This window comes from Delphinapterus leucas, unplaced genomic scaffold (genome assembly GCF_059928025.1).
Source record: "Delphinapterus leucas isolate spDelLeu-1000000601 "Yukka" unplaced genomic scaffold, BTC_Dleu_Yukka2 spDelLeu_asBTCV2_sq25, whole genome shotgun sequence".
NCBI lineage: Eukaryota > Metazoa > Chordata > Mammalia > Artiodactyla > Monodontidae > Delphinapterus > Delphinapterus leucas.
The window spans coordinates 19,362,286-19,387,639 of NW_028322234.1; the positions used below are offsets into that span (position 1 = coordinate 19,362,286).

At 41.6% G+C, this 25,354-nt stretch overlaps 1 long non-coding RNA gene across 1 annotated transcript in view; it reads left to right on the plus strand.

Moving 5' to 3' along the window:
* LOC111171345 (uncharacterized) overlaps positions 1-25,354 on the plus strand; it is a 104,099-nt gene that overhangs the window by 74,993 nt on the left and 3,752 nt on the right. The window contains exons 4-9 of the long non-coding RNA XR_016391546.1: positions 211-8,815; positions 8,922-11,048; positions 11,651-13,635; positions 14,013-14,079; positions 14,533-21,417; positions 25,204-25,297. This is a non-coding gene — a long non-coding RNA (uncharacterized LOC111171345). The remainder of the gene's footprint in view (positions 1-210; positions 8,816-8,921; positions 11,049-11,650; positions 13,636-14,012; positions 14,080-14,532; positions 21,418-25,203; positions 25,298-25,354) is intronic.

Genomic DNA, 25,354 nt, shown 5'->3' on the forward strand with positions numbered 1-25,354 from the left:
AAAACGTTTTCCTAACCAGGGTTGCCACCATGTGTTTTTTTCAGGTCCCAGTCAAGAGATGATGGTGTCTCTTAACTAGTGTTGACCTTAGAACTAAAGGATCCAGGTTGAGATCATGATTCCCCTAATGATAGTATTGATCATAGGATTTTTTGAGGTCCATGTAGGAGACGTATCCCTAATCATAGTTGCCATCATGTGTGTTTGTAGGCTCCAAATCATGAGATAATGGTGAAGATCATGGAATCCAGGCAAGTGATGACGTGGACCTTAAATATTACATAGACCATCTGATTTTCAGAAATCTAGGTAAGCGATGATGGTGTCCCCAACACGTGTTAGTACCATGTTGTTTGCAAATATTCAGGTAAAAGAATGATACGGGGCTTACAAACACTGATAACTGTGAGATCTAGTTTAGCCAGTTTTCTAGTTTAGAGCTAATGTGTGTTTAACTTTAGGAATGAATGAGAGATTTGAAGGTATCCCGGTAAGTATGCATAACGTTCTCCACCACAGTGTTGACCATGAGATTTTTACAGGTACAAGGTCAAGAAATGATGGTACCTGTAACAACAGTGTTAACCTTGAAGTTCTGCCAGTGTTCAGGTAGCATTGATGTGCCCATAAAGTTGGAAGTGACAAAAGTTCTTTGCCAGTGTCCTGCTAGGAAAAGTTATGTCCTTAAATACATCTGTCACAGTGTGTTTCTTTTAGGTTCCAGTCAGGGGATCACAGTGACCCTAACAATGGTGGTTAATGACACTTTGCTGGATGCAGTAAGTGACTATGTGAGTCTTACCACGCTATAGCCCTTCTGACCTTCAGAAATCTAGGTAAATTATGATGGTGTCCCGAACATCTGTGTCACCATGTTTTGCTTTGTTTTTGCAGATATCAGGTAAGAAAAGTTAGTGCTCTCATAAACACTACTAAGAATTAGCCCTTACTGTTCACTAGGTTTTTTACAAGTGTCCAGTCAACAAAGGATATTGTTACTAACAAAGGTGCAAACAATGGAATACAGTAAGTATCCAGGAGAAAAAAGATGTGTAAGTAGAAACATTTGTAACAATGTGTTTGTCGGGTTTCAGTCCGGAAAGCATGATGAACTTTACCATGGTCATTGACAGGGATTTTGCTGGTGTCCAGGTAAGTGTGAACTTTACCATGGTCATTGACAGGGATTTTGCTGGTGTCCAGGTAAGTGATGATGTGGGCCTAAACCATAGCACAGGCCATCTGATTTTCAGATATCTAAGTAAGTGACAATAGTGTCCCTAACACTTAACATGTTTTTATTATAGCTATTTAAGTAAGAAATGATAGAGTCCTTACCAATTTTAGAGGCCGTGAGTGTTTACATTTTATATTTTGAGAGAAAATTTGTTTTACCTTCCAAGTGTCCAGAGGTTACAAGTCTACAGGTAATTATGGTGTTCTTTCCTACAGTAGTAACCATGGGATGTTTGCAGGTATACAGTTAGGAAATGATGGTCTTACCCCCAAAATGATGCTGACCTTGGAATGCTGCTTATATGCAGGTAGAGTTGATGTGTCCCATAATAATAGAAGTAAACAAGGTTATTATTTGCAGGTACGCTGGTAGAATAAATTGTGTCCTTTGACACGTACTTCATAATATGTTTTTCAGGCTCCTACCAAGACATAGTGGTAAACCTAACAGTGCTCATTAATGGGGACACTGCTAATGTCCAGGTAAGTGATGATGTGGGCCTAAACCAGAGCACAGGCCATCTGACCTTCAGAAATGTAGGTAAGTGGTGATGGTGTCCCTAACACTTTCTGACCATGTATTTGGTACAGCTATTCCATTTAGAATAATAGGGTCCTCACCAATTCTAGTAACCATGATCGGGGGTAGCCTATAATCGGTACTTAATGTGAGACATGGCTGGTATCAAGGTATGTGATAATGAGGGCCTAAACAACAGCCCAGGCCATCTGATCTTCAGAGAGATAGGTAAGTGATGATGGTATCAATAATACTTAAGATAATTTTATTGCATGCTATTGAGGTATGAAAATGTAGAGTCCTTACCATTCTAGAAACCATGGGTTTTCATTTTTTTATATTTTAGAGAAAATTTATATTTATTCATTAGAGTGCCGAGTGAGCATGTGTTCAGGTAACAGTCATGGTGTTCCACAACACAGAGGTAACGTGGGGATTTTGTAGGTGTACATTCACCAAATGATGGCCTCGTGACAATGGTATTAACCTTGGGGTACTGGAAGTATCCATGTCTAGTTGATGTGTCCCATAATGATAGAAATAACCAAGATTATTTACACATACCCTGGTAGAAGAGGTTGTGTCCTTAAACACATTTGTTAAATTTTTTTCAGGTACCGGTTAAGAGATCACAGTTAAGCTCTCAGTGGACATCAGTGGGATTTTGCTCTTAATCAGGTAAAGATAATGTGGGTCTTACCACAATACAGACCTCAAATCTGATCCTCAAATATCTAGGTAAGTGAGGATGGTGTCCCTAACATTTGTGTTACCATATTTTTTTGCTGGTATCTCATCACAGTCTTTGATAGTATACAAATATGGAATTACGTTACATTAACCCACGGGAGACCTTCTTTATTTCAGATATCTAGAAATGAATGATGTTATAGAAACTCTTTTATTAACCTCTTATTTGGCATGTATGCTGTTAAGTTAATTTGTTCATAACAACACTGGTAAGCATGAGATTTTACTATCTTCTTGTTTAGAACTAATGTGTATTTAACATTCGCAGTGATAGGTTTGCAGGCATCCAAGTAATTTATCTTATTCTCCATCACACCTAATTGCCCATGGGATTGATTGATTTATTCATTTATTTTTGGCCGCGCCATGCAGCGTGTGGCATCTTAGTTCCCCGACCAGGGATCGAACCCATACCCCGTGCAGTGGAAACATGGGGTCTTAACCACTGGACCACCAGGGAAGTCCTCGACCATGGGATTTTTGCAGGCATCCGTCCAAGAGAGGATGATGTCTTTTTCTAAGGTATGACTCTGGACTTCTGCAAGTATGCAGGCAACATTGATGGGTCCTGAAATCGTATAAGTGACAAAGGGAATTTGCAGGTGTTCAGGTAGAATAAGATGTGTACCAAACACATTTTTCACGATGTGTTTTTCAGATTCATGTCAAGATGTCATGGTGAGCTTATCAATGATAGTGAACATGGGATCTCAAGGTAAGTGATGATTTGGTCCTAAACCACAGCACAGACCATCTGGTCTTCATATACATAGGTAAGGGGTGATATATCCCTGACACTTCTTGTTACCATGATTTTTACAAGTATTCAAGTAATAAATGGTAGATTCCTAATCAATTCTTATAACCATTGGTTTCCACATCTTACATTTTAGGGAAAAATTATGTTTCACTTTGTGATCGCTGAGGTATTGTACGTATCCAGGTAATTATCATGGTCTTCCCCATCCCCGCCCCCAGGTAGTAATCATGGGATTTTTATAGGGGTTTTGCAAGAAATTATGATGTTATCTGATAATGATATTGACCTTGAATTAATCCAAGTATCCAGATAGACTTGATATGCTCTGTAATGATGGAGTCACCATGGTTATTTGCATATGTTCTGGTAAAAAAAAGTTGTGTCCTTTAACATATATTTCACAAGGTGGTTGTCAGGTTCCTATCAAGATACCATGATAAATTAAACAGTGGTCATTAACAGGGGGACATTTCTGATATCTAGGTAAGTGATGATCTTCATATCAGAGACCATCTGATCTTCATATATCCACGTAAATGATGTTGGATCACTTACATGGGTTTTATGTGTGAGTTCTTAGCAGGTCGTCAGGTAAGAAATGATAATGTTTTGCCAGTTCTAGCGACCGTGTTATTCTGTGGTTTTATATTTCACAGAAAATGTATGTTTAACCCTGTGAGTATTGAGTAATCTGCATTTACTCAGGTAACTGTCCTGGAATTCTGCTTCATAATAGTAACCATGGGGTTTTGTAGATGTAAAGTCAAGAGTTGATGGTGTCTCTAAATATGGCTAGACCTTGAATACTGCAAAAATCTAGTTGATGGGTCCCGCAGTGGTGGAAGTGAAGAAGGTTATTTGCAGGAATTCATGTGGGAAATGTGTGTCCGTAGATAAAACATTTGTCACCATGTGTTTTTCAGGCTCCAGTCAAGAGATCATAGTGAACCTCATCGTCATCATCAAGAGACTTTGCATGAATCCCAGTAAATGATGATGCGAGCCTTAAGCACCTTACAGATCATGTGATCTTCAGATTGAGGTAAATGTGGATGATGTCACAGTAGTAACCATGGGATACTTGCAGGTGTGCAGTGAAGAGTTGATGGCGTCTCTAACAGTGGTGTAGAGCTTGGACTACTGCAAATATCAGGTAGGTCGATAGGTCCTACAGTGATGGACGAGGAAGGTCATTTAAGGTATCCAGGTGAAAATGTGTCTCCCTGGACACATTTGTCACAATGTATTTTTCAGGGTCCAATCAAGAGACCATGGTGACTTCATAAGTGATTGTTAACAGAGACTTTGCTTATATCCAGGTAAGTGATGATGTGTCTTTAAGCCCCCTTCAAATATCTGATCTTCAGATTTCTTGGTAAGTGAGGATGGTGTGTCTAACATTTGTGCACCATGTTTTTTTTTTTAAGATATTCAGGTAAGAAGTGACACTGTCTCAACCAAATCTAGTAAGCATTAGACCTTACAGGATGAGAATTTAAATATAATGTATGTTGAACCTAGGTAGTGCTAGAGGTATATGCAGTTAAGGGACCCTACAGGTCCATACCACAGTACTGATCTGGAGATTTTTACATGTGCCCTGCAGAGAGGTGGTGGTGTCTCTAAGAACATTATTAGCCTTGAAGTACTGCCAGGTTGATGGTTCCCTCATTGATGAAAGTGACCAAGATTATTTGCAGGTGTCATTGTAGAGCAAGTTGTTTTCTTAAATGTATTTGTCATGTATATTTTTTTGAGATTCCAGTCAAGGAATCATGGTGAATCTAACAGTGGTCATTACCAGGACATTGCTAGTAACCAGGTGAGTGATAAAGTGGGTCTTACTACAATGCAGACTGTCTGATCTTCAGTATCTAGTAAGTGAGGATGATGTCCCTAACACATGTGTTACGTTTATTGCCGGTATCTCATTAAGGTCTTTGCTAGTAAGGATGTATGATATTATGGGATATTAACTCATTAGAGACTTTAGTTGTTTCCACACATCTAGGTAATTAATTAATGACGTTCCCATGATTCTTATAATAACCTTGCTTTTGGCATGTATACAGTTAAGAAATTAATTCTTCCTGAACAACACTAGTAAGCAAGAGCATCAACTGTATTCTTGTTTAGAAATAATGTGTTTTTTATACTCTTGATAATAGATATGCAAGTATCCAAGTAATTTATCACATTGTCCATCACAGCGATATTGACCATAGAATTTCTACAGGCATCCCTTCAAAAAAAGAAGGTACCTCTTACTAGGCTTGGACCTTGGAGTTCTGCAGTTACCCAGCTAACACTGATGAGTTACAAAATGATACAACTGACCAAGGGAATGTTTTCGCTGTACAGGTAGAACAGGACATGTACTGAACATTTCCCACAACACGTTTGTCAGGTATTTCAATGGTAGTTAACAAGGCACCTAGCAAGTATGGAGGTAAGGGATGATTTGGGCCTAAACAACAGCATAGATCATGTGATCTACATATATTTAGGTAAGTGATAGGAAGTGTCTCTCACACTTCTTGTTAGAATGATTTCTTTGCAGGTATTCAGGTAAGAAATGATAGAGTTCTTACCAATTCTAGTAACCATGTGTTCATACATCCATATTTTACAGAAAAGTTATGTTTACCAGTGTAAGTGTTCAGGGATTGATCGTGTTGGTAATTGGAGTTTCTCACCACACTGGTAAGGATAGGATTTTTGCAGGTGTCCAGTGAAGAAATGATGGTCTCTCATGACCATGGTATTAACCTTGATTTAATGCTAGTATTCAGGTAGAGTTGATGTGTTAGGTAATAATAGAAGTGAACAGGGTGATGTGCAGGTGTACTGGTATAACAGGTTGGGTCCTTAAACACATTTTATCCATGTGTTTTTTCAAGTTCCTGTGAAGAGAACACAGTGAACCTAAGAATGATTGTTAATGGAAGCTTGCTCATAACCAAGTAACTGAAAAGTGGGTCTAACCACAATGTAGACTATCTAATTTTCAATATCCACGTAAGTGTTGTTGGTGTCCTAACACTGGTGATACCATACTTCCGTTTTGTTTTTGGTTTTTTTTTGGCAGGTATCCTGTTAAGGTCTTTGCTAGTATACAGATATGAGATGATGTGGCATTAACTTATTAGAGACTTTCTTATTTTCAGATCTCTACATAATTAAAGTTTCCAAGGCTCTTAAATTTGTTTTTGGCATGTATGCAGTTCAGAAAGTAACATGTCCCTAATAATACTACTAAGAATAAGATTTTATTATTTATTTGGAAACACTGTGTATTTAACACTTGGAATGATCCTGCAACATATATGTATCCAGGTGATCTATCATATAGTCGACCACTGCTTTATTGACTCCGGAATTTTTGCAGGTATCCCTTCAGGAGAGCAAGGAGTCTCTTTCTAGGGTATGACATTGCAGTTCTGCAAGTACACAGGTAACGTTGATGGGATACAAAATGATACTGTTGACTGAGGAAATCTGATGGTGTACCCTAGGATAATATGGATATCACAAACATTCTCTGAATGTGTTTCCGGACTCCTGTCAGGACATGATAGTGAGCTACCAGTGGTAGATAACAGGGGACGTTGGTGGCATCTAGGTAAGTGATGATGTGGGCCTAAAGCACATCACAGACCATGTGTCCTTCACGTACGTAGGTAAGTGATGATGGCGTTCCTAACGCTTCTCGTTAGCGTGATTTTGTTGCACACGTTCAGGTGAGAACTTCTAAGAGTCCTTACTAATTCTAGTAAACACGAGTTTACACTTTTCGTATTTTAGTTAGAATTTGTTTAATCCTGTAAGTATTGAGGAGTCGTTCACCTCCAGGTAGTTGTTGTGACGTCTCTCCGCTGCCGTATCCATAAGATGTTTGCAGGTACCCAGGTAGGTGCCACTGGTCTCTCCTGACAACAGTGTTGACCTTGAATGGATGCAAGGAGCCAGGTAGAGTTGATGTGTTCTCTAATAATGGACGTGAACAAGGATAGGTGCAGGCACCCTGGTAGAAGAAGTTGTGTCTTGCACACATTTGTTGCATGTATTTCATCAGGTTCCTGCTAGGAGAACGGGGTGAACCTAATGGTTCCTAGCGTAACACTTAAACAGGTGCGTGTTAAAGTGCGTCTTACCACAGCGCAGACCGTGTGAACTTCAATGTCTAGGTAAGTGAGGACGCTGTTCCTAACAGTTGTGTTAATGTCTTTTATTTATTTATTGTTTCTGCAGGTATCCTGTAAAGAAGCGTTACTGCCTCACAGTGTCCTTGACCTCAGAGTCAAGTCCCGGAAGTATTGAGGTGGAGTTGATTTCATAACGATGGAAATGACCAAGGTTGTTTGCAGGTGTCCCGCTAGAGCAAGTTGTGTCCTTTTACACGTATATCATCACGTGCTTTTCCGGTTCCTGTCAAGAGATGAAGCTTGGAGCGGTCATTCTCTGGGGACACGTATGGTATCCAGGTAAGTCGTGATGTGTAATGATGTGCACCTTCACCATATCAGACCATCCGCTCTTCACATTCGTAGGTCAGTGTCAGTGATTGAGTAAAGTTACCTACCGTGTGTGTTTCTTTTCCGAGTGGTCAGGTAAGAAATGACAGAATTTTACCCATCGTAGCAATCGTGAGACGCTGCTGTTTGCCATTTTAGAGAAAATTTGTGTTTAGTCGTGGGAGTGTTGAGCAGCTCGTGGGTATCCAGGTCACGATGATGGAATTGTGTGGCACGGCGTCTTTGCAAGTGAGCTGGGAATTGATGACGGCGTGTCTAACTTTGGCATCGACCTTGGAGTACGGCATGAATCCAGGGAGAACTGATGGGGCCTGCGGTGATGGCAGTGGGCAAGGTGGTTTGCAGTGTCCTAGTAGAAAAGGTGTGTCCACAGACGTATTTGTCTCAAAGCGTTCTTTACATTCTTGTCAAGAAGTCATGGTGAGTCTCGAAATGACCATTAATGGGACTTGGCTTGTATCCAGGTAAGTGACGACGTGGGCCTTTAGCTGCCTCAAACAGTCTGATCGTCACATACGTAGGCTAGCGTGGATGGTGTTCCTAACTGTTGTATTACCATGGTTTCGTGTTGGTGTTTTTGTAGCAGGTGTTCAGTTAAGAAGTGACATTGTCTCATGCAGTGCTAGTAAGTATTTGCCTTTTTTGTTAGAATTTTGACAGAACGTGTGTTGAATAGAACGCGTGTTTCAACAGTGACAGAGGGTAGTGCAGGTCCAGGCAACTTATTCTACTGTTGAAATATTAACCGTGAGGTTTCTTCCACAGGTACTCGTAGAAGAGGTGACCCTGGGCCTAACAGTGGTGTTGACCTTAAAGTGCTTCCAAAATCCAGGTAGTGCATATGCTTCCCCTAACGATGGAAGTGAGCAAGATTATTTGCAAGGTACAGATTTTGCATATAAAAAAGCACGTCCTTTACAGAATTGTGGAATGCATCTCTCAAGTTTCTAGCGTTCATTGTGACGTCATAATGAACGAAATCACAGTTGTCAGTGGGACCCTGCTAGTAACCAGGTATGTGATAAAGTGAGTCTCACCCCAATGCAGGTTATTAGGTTTTCGGATATCTAGGCGAATGAGAATGGTGTCTCTAACACGGTGCACTATGCTTTTTTTATAGGGTTCCCGTTAAGTCCTTTGGCTCGTGTACAGGTAGCAGACGACGTGACGTTAATTCACTGGATAACCTTCTTTTTTTCAGGTAGGTAGGTAATGAGTGATATTTGAAAGATTCTTAAATTAACCTTGTTTTGGCATGTAGTATTTCAGAAATGAGTTTGTCCCTAATAGTATTAGTCAGCATGAGAAATTCTTCTTCTTCAGAGATCATTTTTGTTACACTATTGTGATGGTTTCCAGGTAATTTATTGTATTTTCCATACCCATAATACTGACCATGGGATTTTTGCAGGTATCCCTTCAAAAGAGGAAGGTTCTCTTGTTACGGTTTGACCTCAGGTTTCTGCAGTTACGCAGAGAATGTTTATGCATCCGTAAATGATAGAAATGACCAGTGGAATTTGCAGGTGCACAGGTAGAATGAGGTGTGTACTGAGCACATTTTGCGTGATGTGTTTCCAGATACATGTCAAGATCCCTAGGTGGGCTTCTCAGTGGCAGTTAACATGTGACATTGCTGGTATCGAGGTAAGTGATGGCCTGGGCCTAAACCACAGCACAGGCCTTCTGGCCTTCACGTGTCTTGGTGAGTGATGTTGTGCTCTCACACTCAGATTAACGTGGTTTCTTTTTTTCATGCAGGTATTCAGGTAAGAAATGATAGAGCTTTACCAATTCTAGAAAACACGTTTTCGCTTTTTGTATCAGAAGAAGTCTGTGCTTCACCCTGTGCGTGTTGAAGGATGACACATACCTAGGTATTTATCACGGTGTCCCCAACCCCAGTAGTACCCACAGGTTTTTTGCAGGTATCCAGTGAAGTAATGATGATTTTATTTGACATCAGTCCTGATCTTTCATTAATGAAAACATCCAGGCTTGGTTGGTGTACTCCATAAGGATATTTGCAGATATCCTGGGAGAAAAAGTTGTGTCCTTTAACAGAGCTTTCCGAATGTCTTTTTCAGGTTCCTGTCAAGGCATCCCTTTGAACCTAGCGTTGCTGTTCACGGGGGACACTGTTAGAGTGCAGGTAAGTGACGATGTGGGCCTAACTCACGGCACAGGCCCTCTGATCTCCAGATGGCCCGCTAAAGGATGATGGCGTCTCTCAGGGTTTTAGTTACCACAGTTTCTTAGCTGGTATTCAGGCAGAAAACTATAGAGTCCTTACTGATTCTGAAAACAAGTCGTTTTCACCTTTCATAACTTAGAGAACATTTTTGTTGAACCCTGTGAGTGTTGATGCATTGCCACATCCACGTAATTAACATTATGTCCTCAAGCGCAGCAGTAACCGTGGAAACGTTGCAGGTGTCCCATAAAGAAACACTGTCTTACCTGGCAGCGGTCTAGACCTTGGAATACCGCAAGTATTCAGTTCCAGTTGATGGCCTCATAACGATGCAGTGACCGAGGTTCCTGCAGGTGTCCTGGAAGAATAATTGCATCCTTTCACACGTACATCATAATGTAGTTTTCAGGTTCCTGTCGAGTGACCTCAATGAACCTGACAGTGGTCATTCAGGGGGGACATTTCTGGTGTCCAGCTATGTCACGAGGTGCACCTTCGCTACGTGAGACCTGCCGGTCTTCGTGTATCTACTTAATCGATGTTGATTGCTTGAACTCGTTTTACCATGTGTTTTCTTTTCAGATATTCAGGTAGAAATGACAATAGTGTTTTTTTTTACCAATGCTAGCAAACGTCTTACTTTTTCATCTTAAAGAGGAAATGTGTGTTTAAGCATGTGAGTGTTGCGCAATCCATGGGTATTCACGTAATAAAACTGGAGTTGTAGGTCACACAGGTGTTCCCCTAGTATTTTTGCAGGTAAGAAGTCAAAACATGATGGCGTCTCACAATGGCATAGATCTTGCAGTAATACAAGATTTCAAGTAGAGTTGATGGGTCCTGCAGTGATGGAAGTGGAGAAGGTTATTTGAAGTGTCCTGGGAGAAAAGATATGCTGTAGACACATTTGTCACAATTTGTTTTTCAGGTTTCTGTCAAGAGACGACGATAAACCTCGTAATGCTCAATGACGGGACTTTGCTTTCATCTGGTCAGTAACGATGCAGACCTATGTTTATTGAGGACCCTACAAATAATCTGCCCATCTGACAGGTAGGTAGGTTAAGTGTGGATGGTTTGGTAACTTTTCTGTTACTATGTTTTTTTCCTAAAGAGGTCAGTTAAGAAATGATATTGTCCCAACCAATGCTACTAATCGGTTTAGAGTTCAGGTAGAATGTATGTTTCACCTTAGCAGTGGTGGAGGGATGTGCAGGAATCCGGGTAAGTTACCCTGCTGTTCCACCCCAGCCCGTTGAGCATGAAATTTTCACAGGTACTCAGACAAGAGGTGATCGTGTGCCCAACCGTGGTGTTAACCTTGAAGTGCCTGCAGGACCCACATAGTGTTGATGATTCCCCTAATGATGCCAATAATCAGAATTAATTACAGGCAGGCTTTTTTAGTTTTGTCTTTAGGTGAAACGGTTTTTTTGCCGTAAACTCCCTTGTCAAATGTGTTTCTTCATGTTATATTAGTGGTGACATTGCACTGAACCTAGTGACGGTCGTTAATGGGACCCTGCGAGTAGCCAGTTAAGTGGAGCTGAGGACCTTACAGCAGAGTATAGACCAAGTGTCTTCAGATGTCTGCATAAGAGAGGATGATGTCCCAAAGCCCGAACACAGTGTTCCCGTGGTTTTTCTCCCTGCAGATATCCTGTTACGGTGTTTGCTAGTATGAAGGTACGAGATGTCACATGAATTCATTAGACCTTCTTATTTTCAGGTATGTATGCAATGAATGGTATCTTGAAGACTCTTGATATTTTAACTTACAGATACTATATTAGCTTTATGTTTGGCTCGTGCGCCGTAAAGGTATTAATTTGTCCCTAACAACACAGGGAGACACGATGTTTTACTATATTCATGTTCCAAAATACCATTTTATAGCCTCCTACTGCTAAGAGGCTCTGCAGCTATCCAGGTAATTTATCCTATTGTTCATCACCAGAGTAGTGAGCATGGAATTTGAAATACCTCTTCAAGAGAAGAAGGTATCTCTTACTAGGGTTTAGTCCCAGACTTCTGCAAGTGCCCAGGTAATGTTGATGAGTCTCAGAAGTATGCAACTGACCAAGGGTATCTGAAGGTGTACCCTAGAATGATATGGATATCAGACACATTCCCTCAATGTGTTTTCAGACTCCTGTCAGGACGTGATGGTGAGCTACCAGTGGTAGATAACAGGGGACGTTGGTGGCATCTAGGTAAGTGATGATGTGGGCCTAAAGCACATCACAGACCATGTGTCCTTCACGTACGTAGGTAAGTGATGATGGCGTTCCTAACGCTTCTCGTTAGCGTGATTTTGTTGCACGCGTTCAGGTGAGAACTTCTAAGAGTCCTTACTAATTCTAGTAAACACGAGTTTACACTTTTCGTATTTTAGTTAGAATTTGTTTAATCCTGTAAGTATTGAGGAGTCGTTCACCTCCAGGTAGTTGTTGTGACGTCTCTCCGCTGTCGTATCCATAAGATGTTTGCAGGTACCCAGGTAGGTGCCACTGGTCTCTCCTGACAACAGTGTTGACCTTGAATGGATGCAAGGAGCCAGGTAGAGTTGATGTATTCTTTAATAATGGACGTGAACAAGGATAGGTGCAGGCATCCTGGTAGAAGAAGTTGTGTGTTGCACACATTTGTTGCATGTATTTCATCAGGTTCCTGTTAGGAGAACAGGGTGAACCTAATGGTTCCTAGCGTAACACTTAAACAGGTACGCGTTAAAGTGCGTCTTACCACAGCGCAGACCGTGTGAACTTCAATGTCTAGGTAAGTGAGGATGCTGTTCGTATCAGTTGTGTTAATGTCTTTTTTTTTTTGCAGGTATCATGTTAAGATCTTTGCTTGTTAAGCCTGTATGAGATCACGTGATATTCAGTGATTCAAGACGTTCTTATATTGAGATATCTACATAATTTCTGATTTCAGTGTCTTATATTGACTTTGTTTTTGACATGTGATCTGTTAGGAATTTAATGTGTCCCTAATAATACTGGTTGGGATGAGATTTTTAGTAGTCTTCTTTAGAGATAATGTGTATTTAACACAGTAGTGAGAGATGCATTTGCAGATGGGACCTTGCTGGTGTCCAGGTAAGTGATGATGTGAGCATAAAGCACAGCACAGGCCTTCGGAACACCGGATATTTGAGTAAGTAAGGATGTGTCCTAACACTTCCTGTTACCATGGGGTTTTTTTCAGGGATCAGGGTAAGAAATAATAGTGTCCTTGCCAATCTGGAAAGCAATAGTTTTCCCTTTTTATAGTTTAGAGAAAATTTAACACTCTTAAGTGTCGAGGGATTGCACATATGCAAATATTTATTATGGATTTCCCACCACACTACTTCCCATAGGGTTTCTCAGATGTCCAGTCAAGAAAGTATGGCTTTCCAACCTTGGTGTTGACCTGGGAGTCCTGCAAGTATCCAGATAGAGTTGATGCGTCTTATAATGATAACGTAATCGAGGTGTCCTGGTAGGAAGGCCATATCTCATGTCTTTTCCAGGTTCCTGTCCAGACCTCACTCTGAACCTAGCGTTGGTGTCAATGGGCGACAGTGTTGGGGGGCAGCTGTGTGACGATCTCGGCCTCACCCACAGCACAGGTTATCTGACCTGCGCATACGTAGGTAAGTGATGAGTGTGAGCCTGACACTTGTTACAATGGCTTGTTTGCAGGTATTCAGGTTAGGACCGATTCCTTTCCAGTTCTTAAAACATTAGCTTTCAGTTTTCATATACCTACGTACATGAAGATCAGACCATCTGTTTTTCATGTACGTAGGTAAGTGTTGATGGCATTCCTAACACTTCTTGTTAGCTAGATTTTGTTGCAGGTATTCAGGTAAGAAATGCTAAAATTTCTTAATAATTGTAGTAACCATGAGTTTATGTTTTTTACGTTTTAGAGGCTAGTGATATTTAACCCTGTGAATGTTGTAGGTTGATCATATCTTGTAAGTGTTTTGAACTTGCCACCACAGTCGTAACCATCGGTTTTTTGCAGGTGTCCAGTTAAGAGGTGAAAGTCTTACCCGACATTGTTGTTGACCTGAATTAACGCACGTACCCAGGTAGAGTTGATGTGTTCCATAATAATGGAAGTAAACCAGGTTAGGTGCAGGTGTCCTGATAGAACAAATTTTAATCTTTTTCTTTTTAATTAATTCAGTTATTTAATTTTGGCTGCATTGGGTCTTTGTTGCTGCCTGTGGGCTTTCTCTAGTTGCAGCGAGCAGGGGCTACTCTTCGTTGTGTTGCTCAGGCTTATCATTATGGTGGCTTTTCTTGTGTGGAGCACGGGCTCTAGGCACGTGGGCTTCAGTAGTTGTGGCTCTTGGGCTCTAGAGAGCAGGCTTAGTAGTTGTGGCGCACGGGCTTAGTTGTTCTGCGGCATGTGAGATCTTCCCAGATCAGGGCTCGAACCCGTGTCCCCCTGCATTGGCATGTTGATTCCTAACCACTGCGCCACCTGGGAAGTCCCACAAATGGTATATTTAAACACATTTGTTGAATGTGTTTTTCAGGTTCCTGTCACGAGATAACTGTGAACATAACAGTGGTTGCTAACAGAACCTTGCTTTCAAACAGGTAAGTGATAAAGTGGATCCTACCACAGTGAAGACCCTCTGATCTTCAATATGAAGGTAAGTAAGTATTGTGTCCCAAACATTTGTGTTACCATGTTTGTTTTCAGTTATTAGTATACAAGTATGAGATGTTGTGATGTTAACTCATTAAAGACATTCTGATTTTTAGATATCTATGTAATTAATTTTTGAGACTCTAATATTTACCTTGTTGGCATGTGTGTAGTTAAGAAATTAATTTGACCCTAATTATATTAGTACAAATGAGATTTTTTTGTATTCTGTTTAGAGATGACATGTATTTAATACTTGTAGTGATGAACAGATATGCAGGTGATCCAGGTAATTTATCATATTGCCATCACTGAGTTAGTGACCTTGGGAATTTTTTCAGGTATCCCTTCAAGAGAAGATGGTGTTTCTTCTCAGGAATTGACCTTGAACTCCTGCAACTAGCCAGATAATGTGGATGGGTACCAAAATGGTACAAGGGACCAAGGAAATTTATAGCTTTAGAGGTAGGATGATTTATGTGCCCCAAACATATTCCACACTGTGTTTTTCAGATTCATGTCAAGACATCCTGGTGAGCCTATTAATGGTAGTTATTGTGGGTCATTGCTGGTATGGAGATAGGTGCTGGTGTGGGGCTTCACCACAGCACATTCCATCTGACCTTCGTATACCTAAGTAAGTAATGATGTGTCCTCCTATGTCTTGTTACCATGATTTTTGAAGGTATTGAGGTAGGGAATGATAGTCTTTACCGCTTCTAGATACCATGAGTTTTCATTTGTTCTATTTCTGGAAATGTTCACTTTTACCCGTGTGAATGCTGAGGTATTATGTGAATACAGGTACTTATCATGGCGTTCCCCATCACACTACTAGTCATAGGATTTGTACAGGTGTCCAGTCAAAGAAGGACATTTTATCTAACGTTGGTGTTGACCTTGGATTGCTGCAAGTATGCAGGTAGATGGATGCGTCTCCTAATGATGAAGTGACCACCATTATTTGTGGGTGTCCTGGTAGAAAACGTTGTGTCCTTTAACAGGCATCTCATATTATTTTTCTAGGTTTGTGCGAAGAGATCTTGATTAAACTAACAATGCTCATTAATGGTGGACATTGCTTGTGTACAGGTAGGTGACCATATGGACTAAACCAGATATGGAGTAAACCAGAGCACAGGTCATTTGATATTTACATAGCTGGGTAAGTCATGATAGTTTCCCTAACAACTGTTGTTACCATTTTTCTTTGCAGGTATTCAGGTAGGAAATGACTGTTCTTACCAATTCTAGAAACCATGAGTTTTCATTTACCTTATTTTAGAGAAAATTTTTAATGAGCCATGTGAGTGATGAGCACTTGCCATATTCGGGTGATTGTCATGATGCTCGTAACCATGAGACTTTGCAGGTGCCCCATAATGAAATGCTGTCATATTTGACAGTGCCCTCGACCTTGGCGTACTACAAGTATTCAGGTAGAGTTGATATTCTCATGGTGAAGGAAATGTCTAAGGTCGTTTGAAGGTGTCCTGCTACGAGTTCTGTCCTTTTGAACCTGTAGCATGTGTTTTTCAGGATCCCGTCAAGAGATCAAGATAAAATGAATGGTTGTTATAGGGGGTCCTTTCTGGTGTCCAGGTAAGTGATGATGTGCACCTTCGCCACGTCGGAGCATCCTGCATTCACATCTCTAGGTAAGCGGTGTTGATTGGCTAAACTTGTTTTCCCATGTGATTCATTTCAGGTCTTCAGGTAAGAAATGATAGCGTTTTATCAATCCTAGCAGTCATATCATCCTACTGTTTTATATTTTTGAGAATTTATTTTGAACCCTGTGAGTGTTGAGCGATTCCCGGGTATGAATGCAATGATGACCGAGCGTGTGGCACAGTAGTGACCGCGGCGTTACTGCAGGTGAGCAGGGAAAAGAGGATGGAGTTTCTAACAGTGGCATAGACCTTGGAGGACTGCATGAACCCAGGGAGAGCTGATGGCAGGTCCTGCACGGAAGGCAGTGAATGGGGTTATCTGCAGGGTCCTAGTAGAAAAGGCATGTCCATAGACATATTTTACAGTGTGATTTTCAGGTTCCTGCAAAGACATCCTGGTAAAGATCATAATGATCGATAACAAGCCTTGATTGTATTGAGGTAAGTGATGGCGTGGACCTTTAGCCCCCTTCAAACCATCTGATCTTCATATATGTGGGAAAGTGTGGATGGTGTTCCTAGTGTTTCTGTTCCTGTGTTTTTATGCAGGTATGCAATTAAGAAATTATGTTTCCCAATCAGTGATAGTAGCATTAGCCACTTTTTTTAGAGTGTACATATAACGTGTGCTTAACCTCAGTTGTGACAGAGGCATCTGCAGGTGGCAGCTAAGTTATCCTAGTTCGGATTCACAGTATTGACCATGAGATTCCTACAGGTGCTCAGAGAAATCTGTCTCTAGCACTGATGTTGACATTGAAGTTCTGAAAGGTTCAGATAGGGTTGATGGTTCCCTGAATGATGTAAGTGACTAAGATTATTTGCTGGTGCCGTTTTTTCTTGTATTTATTTGTTTGATTTTGTTGTTGTTTTCTTTGGGTTTTTTCTTTTTCGTGTCACACAAGTGTTGTCCTTCAGTCCTTAAACACACTTGCCGTGAATGATTTTACATGTTCCAGCAGTTCTGATACCACAGTGGACGTAACAGTGCTCATGAATGGGACCTTGCTAGTTGACAGGTATTTGATAAAGTGGCTTTTACCCCAGTACAGGTCATTTGACCTCAGACACCTAGGTAAGTGAGCATGCGGTCTCTTCACACAGTGTTACCGTGGTTTCTGCAGGGATCCTGTTAAGGTCTTTGATGGTGAACAGGTATGAGATGACGTGACAATAACTCAGAGACATTCCCAATATCAGTATTTACAAAATTAATGTTTTTGAGACTCTTAAATTTACCTAGTTTTTTTCATACATGTGGTTACGAAGTTAATATGTCCCTAATAATACTAATAAGATTTTTATGTCCTTCTTTAGAGGTAACATGTACTTAACTACTAATGAAAGATGCAGGGATTCTTGTAATTTATCATGTTGACATCACAGCATTACTAGCTCAGGGATTATTGCAGGGAGCCCTTCTGAGAAGAAGGCGCCTCTTCCTAGGGTTTGACCCCAGTGTCTGCAGGCAAGTGTCCAGGTAGTGTTGATGGGTACCAAAATCATACCAGAAGTGACCAAGGGAATCTGGGGGTGTAGAGGTAGAATGACATGTGTACCAACTACATTTACTGCAATTTGTTTTGCAGATTCAGGATAACACGTCACAGTAAGCGCATCAGTGGTAGTGAACGTTGCAGCGTGTTGGTGTGGAGGTAAGGGATGATGTGGGTATAAACCACAACACAGGCGATCAACATTCACATATCTAGGTAATGCTGATGGGTCTGCACGCTTCTTGTTATCATGACTTTTTTTGCAGGTAGTCAGGTAAGAAATTGTAGACACCTTACAAATCTAGCAACCATGTTATCCTATAGTTTTATATTTTAGAAAACTTGATATTTAACCATCTGATGGTTGAGTGACAGATATCCATGTAATCCTCGTAGAGCTATGAGTCACAGTAATAACCAAGGTTCCATGAGGGTGTAAATGCAGGAGATAATGGTCTGTGTAACAGTGGCCTAGGCCTTGGAGTATAGCAAGATTCCAAGTAGATTTGCTGAGTTCTGCAGTGATGGTCATGACAGGGTTATCTTCAGGGTCCAGGCAGTAAGTAAACTTGTGTCCATAGGCACATTTGTCACAATGTGTTTTCCAGGTTCCTGTCTAGGGATCATGGTGAACTTCTTAATGATCATTAAAGGGACATGGCTTTTATCCAAGTAAGTGATAGTGTGTGCCTTTTGCAGGCGACAGGCCATGTGATCTTCGGATATCTGGGTAATGAATATGATTTCCCTAACACAGTGTTATCCTGTCATTTTGCAAGTGCTCTGTTAAGTCCTTTCCTAATATGCAGGTATTAGGTTATGTGACTTTAGCTCATTAGAAAGCTTCTTATTTTCATATGTGTTAACGATGATGCTTTCAAGACTACTTTAAGTATGGCTTTGGCACGTATGCAGTTCAGAAATTAAATTCACCCCAACAATACCAGTGAGCAGGATATTTGACTGTATTCTTGTTTAGGGATTATGGGGGGGGTTGTTTTTTTTTTTTTTTTTTGGTGGTACGCGGCCACTGTTGTGGCCTCTCCCGTTGCGGAGCACAGGCTCAGCGGCCATGGCCCACGGGCCCAGCCGCTCCGTGACGTGTGGGATCCTCCCAGACCAGGGCACGAACCCGTGTCCCCTGCATCGGCAGGCGGACTCTCAACCACCGTGCCACCAGGGAAGCCCGGGTTTATGGGTTTTATATACACAGAGTGCTAGATGGATCAGTAGATGGCCAGGTGGTTTCTCATACTGCCCATCAGTGGTTGTTATTCACTCTGGGATTTTTCCCGGCATCCCTTCAAGGGAGGAAGGTATGTCTTATTAACGTTTAATCTCAGATATCCAGTTATCCATGGAAGGCCGATGTGTCTTAAAATGATAGAATTTAACAAGGAATTTGTGGGTGTCCCAGTGGAATAAGATGTATACCAAACACAATTTACACAATTTTTTCAGCTTCATGTAAAGACATCACAGTGAACCTATCAACAGCAGGTAACAAGGCACATAGCAGGTATTGAGGTAAGTGATAATTTGGGCCTAAACCACAGCCCAGATCATGTGATCTTCACACATATGAGTAAGTGATGATCGTGTCCCTAACACTTGTGCTCCCCTATTTTTTTTTTTTGCAGGTATTCTGTTCAGGTCTTTGGTGGTACATAGGTATGAGATGTGACATTAACTCATTAGAGGATTGCTTATTTTCAGATATCTATGTAATTATCTGATATTTACCTTGTTTTTTGGCAAGTGTAAGCCAAATTAATTTGTCCCTAGTAATAGTAGCAAGTGGTAATTTTTACTGTATTCTTGTACAGAGATAACGTGTATTTCTCACTTGTAGTGGTAGACAGATTGCAAGCATCCAGGTAGTTTGTCATATTGTTCTAACTGCGTTATTAACCGTGGGATATTTGCAAGTAGCTGTTCGTGGGAGGAAGGTGTGTGTTACTAGGGTTTGAGCTCCGAGTTCTCCAAGTATCCAAGTAATGTTGAATGGTCCCAAAATGATACAGATGACAAGGGAATTTGCAGGTGCACAGGTAGAACGAGACACTGTACCAAGCACATTTTTCACACTGTGTTTTTCAGGGCTTGCCAAGAGATCAGGCAGCGAGCCTCTCTGTGGCAGTCGATGGAGGGACATCGCTGGTGTTGAGATAAGTGATGTGTGGGCCTAAACCATCCAGTCTTCCTGTATGTGGGTAAGTGATGACGGGTGTCAGTGCTGCTTGTCACCGTGACTTTGTTGCAGGTGTTCAGGTAAGAAATGAACAGGTAGTCTTTACCAAATCTAGAGACCATGAGTTTTCACTTTTTATATGTTAGGGAAAATTTATGTTTAACACTAGGAATGCCCAAGGGTTACAGGTATACAGGTATTTATCATGATTTTCCCCACCACAGTACTACCCATAGGGTTTGTATAGGTGTCCAGTCAAGAAATGACAGTTTTCCAACCTTGGCATTGACCTTGGATTACTGTAAGTATCCAGGTAAAGTTGATATATCTCCGAACGATTAAGTGACCAAGATTATTTGCAGGTGTCCTGGTAGAAAAAACTGTGCCCCTAACAAATGTTTCAAAACATGTCTTTCACGTTTCCTTCAAGAGATCACAGTGAACCTAACATTGGTCGTGGATGGGGGGACATGGCTGGGATGCAGGTAAGTGACGATATGGGCCTCAACCACAGCACAGGCTTTCTGATCTCCAGGTAGCCGGGTAAGTGATGATGATATCCCTCACGCTTGTTACCATGATTTCCTTGCAGGCGTTCAGATAGGAAATGATGGATCCCTTACCAGTGCTAGAAACCAGGAGTTTTCATTCATTATATTTTAAAGAAACTTTCTGCCTTTCTCTGTGAGCGTTGAGTAATTTCACATAAGCATGTAATTAGCGTGATGGCCCCAGCCATGGTAGTGACCATGGAAATTTTGCCTGTGCTCCCTTAAGAAACGTCAGCTTACCTGAGAATATTCCTGGCTGGGCTTACTGCCAGTATTCAGTTAGAGCTGATGTTCTCATAATGATGGAAATAGTGAATGTTCTTTGCAGGTGTCATGTTAGAACAAGTTGTGTCCTTTTACACATATATCATAATACCTTTTTCAGGTTCATGTCAAGAGATTGTGGTGAACCTGACAATGGTTGTTTTCAGAGACATTTCTGTTATCCAGGTAAGTGATGACAGGCACTTTCACCCCATCAGAGACCGTCCAGCCTTCATATCCTTAGGTAAGTGATATTTGTTCCTGTTTTGCCATGGCATTTTGAGGGCTAGGTTTTCAGGTAAGAATTGATAGTGTCTCACCAATTCTGGAAGCCATGTTATCCTCCTGTTCTTTATTTTATAAAAAATTTATGTTTGTGTAATGGTTGAGAGACTTGCAGATATCCAGGTAATTCTCATACAGCTGCGTGTCACAGTAGTAATCATGGTTTTCTTTTGCAGGTGAGCATCCAAGGGGTAATGCCGTGTCTAGCAATGGCCTAGACCTTGGAGTTACTGCAAGATTCCAGGTAGATTTGATGAATCCTGCAAGAGTGGTGGTGACAGGGTTATCTTCAGGGTCCAGGTAGTAAAGGTGGGTCCATAGACACATTCGTCACAATGTGTTTTCCAGTTTCCTGTTGAGAGGTCATGATGAACCTCATAATGATATGAAAGGGACATGGCTTGCATCCAGATAAGTGATAAGGTGGGCCTTTTGCACACAACAGATGATCTGATCTTCATATCTAGGGAAGTGTGGATATTGTTACTAACTGTTGTGTTGCCATCCTTTTTTGCAGGTATTCAGGTAAGAAATGTTGTCCCAACCAATGCTAGTAAGCATTAGCCCTTATGATTTTAGAGATTAAATATAACGTGTGTTTTTCCTTAGTAATGACAGAAGGATATGTAGGTATCTAGGTCAGTTATCATTTTGTTCATCACCTTTTTGTTTACCATGGCTTTTTGCAGTTATCTCGTCAAAGACAGGATTGTGTCTCTAACTAGGGTGTTGACATTGAACTCTTACAAGTTTCTGGATACATTTGATGGGCCTCATAATTTTTTTTTTTTTTGCGGTACGCGGGCCTATCACTGTTGTAGCCTCTCCCGTTGCGGAGCACAGGCTCTGGACGTGCAGGCTCAGCGGCCATGGCTCACGGGCCCAGCCGCTCCGTGGCATGTGGGATCTTCCCAGACCAGGGCACGAACCCATGTCCCCTGCATCGGCAGGCGGACTCTCAACCACTGCGCCACCAGTGAAGCCCCAGAAATCTCTTGAATCCCTATACCCTAATGATGAAAAGTCTGAAAGAGAATTAAGGAAACAGTCCCATTTACCATTGCAACAAAAAGAATAAAATACCTAGGAATAAACCTACCTAGGGAGACAAAAGGCCTGTATGAAGAAAACTATAAAACACTGATGAAATAAATTAAAGATGATACAAACACATGGAGAGATATACAATGTTCTTGGATTGGAAGAATCAACATTATGAAAATGACTATACTACCCAAAGCAATCTACATATTCACTGCAATCCCTATCAAACTACCACTGGCATTTTTCACAGAACTAGAACAAAAAATTTCACAATTTGTATGGAAACACAAAAGACCCCGAATAGCCAAAGCAATCTTGAGAAAGCAAAACGGAGCTGGAGGAATCAGGCTCCCGGACTTCATACTGTACTACAAAGCTACAGTAATCAAGGCAGTATGGTACTGGCACAAAAACAGAAAGATAGATCAATGGAACAGGATAGAAAGCCCAGAGCCAAACCCACACACATATGGTCACCTTATTTTTGATAAGGGAGGCAAGAATATACAATGGAGAAAAGACAGCCTTTTCAGGAATTGGTGCTGGGCAAACCAGACAGCTACATGTAAAAGAATGAAATTAGAACACTCCCTAACACCATACACAAAAATAAACTCCAAATGGATTAAAAACCTAAAGTAAGGCCAGACACTATCAAATTCTTAGAGGAAAGCATAGGCAGAACACTCTATGACCTAAATCACAGCAAGATCCTTTTTGACCCACCTCCTAGAGTAATGGAAATAAAAACAAAAATAAACAAATGGGACCTAATGAAACTTCAAAGCTTTTGCACAGCAAAGGAAACCATAAACAAGATGAAATGACAGCCCTCAGAATGGGAGAAAATATTTGCAAATGAAGCACCTGAGAAAGGGTTAATCTCCAAAATTTACAAACAGCTCATGCAGCTCAGTGTCAGAAAAACAAACAACCCAATCCAAAAATGGGCAGAAGACCTGAATAGACATTTCTCCAAAGAAGATATACAGATTGGCGACAAACACAGGAAAGGATGTTCAACATCACTAATCATTAGAGAAATGCAAATCAAAACTACAATGAGGTATTACCTCACACCCGTCAGAATGGCCATCATCAAAAAATCTACAAACAATAAATGCTGGAGAGGGTGTGGAGAAAAGGGAACCCTCTTGCACTGTTGGTGGGAATGTGAATTGATACAGCCACTATGGAGAACAATATGGGGGTTCTTTAAAAAAATAAAAATAGAACTACCATACGACTCAGCAATCCCACTACTGGGCATATACCCTGAGAAAACCATAATTCAAAATGAGTCACGTACCACAGTGTTCATTGCAGCTCTATTTACAATAGCCAGGACATGGAAGCAACCTAAGGGTCCATCATCAGATGAATGGATAAGGAAGATGTGGCACATATATACAATGGAATATTCCTCAGCCATAAAAAGAAACGAAATTGAGTTGTTTGTAGTGAGGTGGATGGACCTAGAGTCTGTCGTACAGAGTGAAGTGAGTCAGAAAGAGAAAAACAAATACCATATGCTAACACATATATATGGAATCTAAGAAAAAAAAAGTTCTGAGGAACCTATGGGCAGGACCAGAATAAAGACACAGACGTAGAGAATGGACTTGAGGACATGGGGAGGGGGAAGGGTAAGCTGGAACGAGGTGAGAGAGTGGCATGGACTTATGTATACTACCAAATGTAAAATAGGTAGCTAGTGGGAAGCAGCCGCATAGCACAGGGAGATCAGCTCTGTGCTTTGTGACCACCTAGAGGGGTGGGTTAGGGAGGGTGGGAGGAAGATGCAAGAGGGAGGATATACGGGGATATATGTATACGTGTAGCTGATCCACTTTGTTATAAAGCAGAGACTAACACACCATTGTAAAGCAATTTTACTACAATAAAGATGTTAAAAAAATTTTTAAAAACAAGGTATATTGGGCTTCCCTGGTGGCGCAGTGGGTGAGAGTCCGCCTGCTGATGCAAGGGACACGGGTTCGTGCCCCCGTCTGGGAAGATCCCACATACCGTGGAGCGGCTGGGCCCGTAAGCCATGGCCGCTGAGCTTGCGCGTCCGGAGCCTGTGGTCCACAGCGGGAGAGGCCACAACAGTGAGAGCCCCATGTACCGCAAAAAAAAAAAAAAACCCAAAAAACAAAAAAATATATATATAGTTCTTAGGCCCTTTTCTAGGTACTTGATATTCTGTGTCAGTCGAGGTCCTCCAAAGAGTGGATGCCAAGAGGAAATGATCAATGAAGCGTGCTAGAGGCATATTGGGGAAACCCTTGTGCAGGATGGAGTGGAGGAAACAGTAGCAGGCCAGGGGGGTCTTCCGGCCGCTGTACAGGTCTGATGCCGGTGAGAGGAGGCAGGGAAGGGAGCAGGCGCGCTGGGGAGGGCGCCCTCAGGCGGCGGTGCAGTCTACGAAGTCTTGGGCCATATCAATGGGTCATCTTCAAGCTCATCTCCCATCAGAGGAGTCTCTTGTCCCCCAGCAGTGGGCCTGAAAGGGTGTCTCTGCTGTGCTTCATTGTCGCCCACTTGCAGCCTAGGGGAAGCACAGCCTCAGTGCAAACCCACGGGAGAATCCAGAGCTGAGGCTGTGAAACACTTAGGCTCCCAGCAGCAGATTCTCTAGAAGGAGCTCTGGCTGGTGCATGTCCATGGTCACCACACAGCTATCATGTTCAAAGCTCACAACCCCTCTTCCAAGCATTTTATAATCTCCAGTTAACAAAAGGGGAAACAGGGCTTAAATAAATTGCCCCAAAGCACTTGGCCCTGATTTGGTCCAGCCAGCTTCCAAAGCCAAGTTTTAAAGACCCCCAAACCGTGTTTTTTCTTCTCTCATGTGGTAGATTAAATTATTGTTCAGCAAGTATGTAGCCTCCTACCCCCACCAACTCTATGGGAGGGATCATTCTGCCCCATTGACGTGACCTTGGCGTGTGTCTTGTTTGGGCCATGGAATGTGGGTATAAAGGACTGTGAGCCAGTTCTGAGCCTCAGCTTTGAGAGGCATCATGTGTTTGCCCTCATCTCTTCCAGGAGAAGCCGTATCAGGAGAAGATCAGACGCCCAGTCAAGCCCTGCCTGAAGCAAAGCACTGTACCCCCCACCTAGCCAACCTGCAGATCCAAAAGTGAGCAATAAAGGCTTGTAGTTGTACATCATTGAGATTTGGGTGACTTCTTAGGCA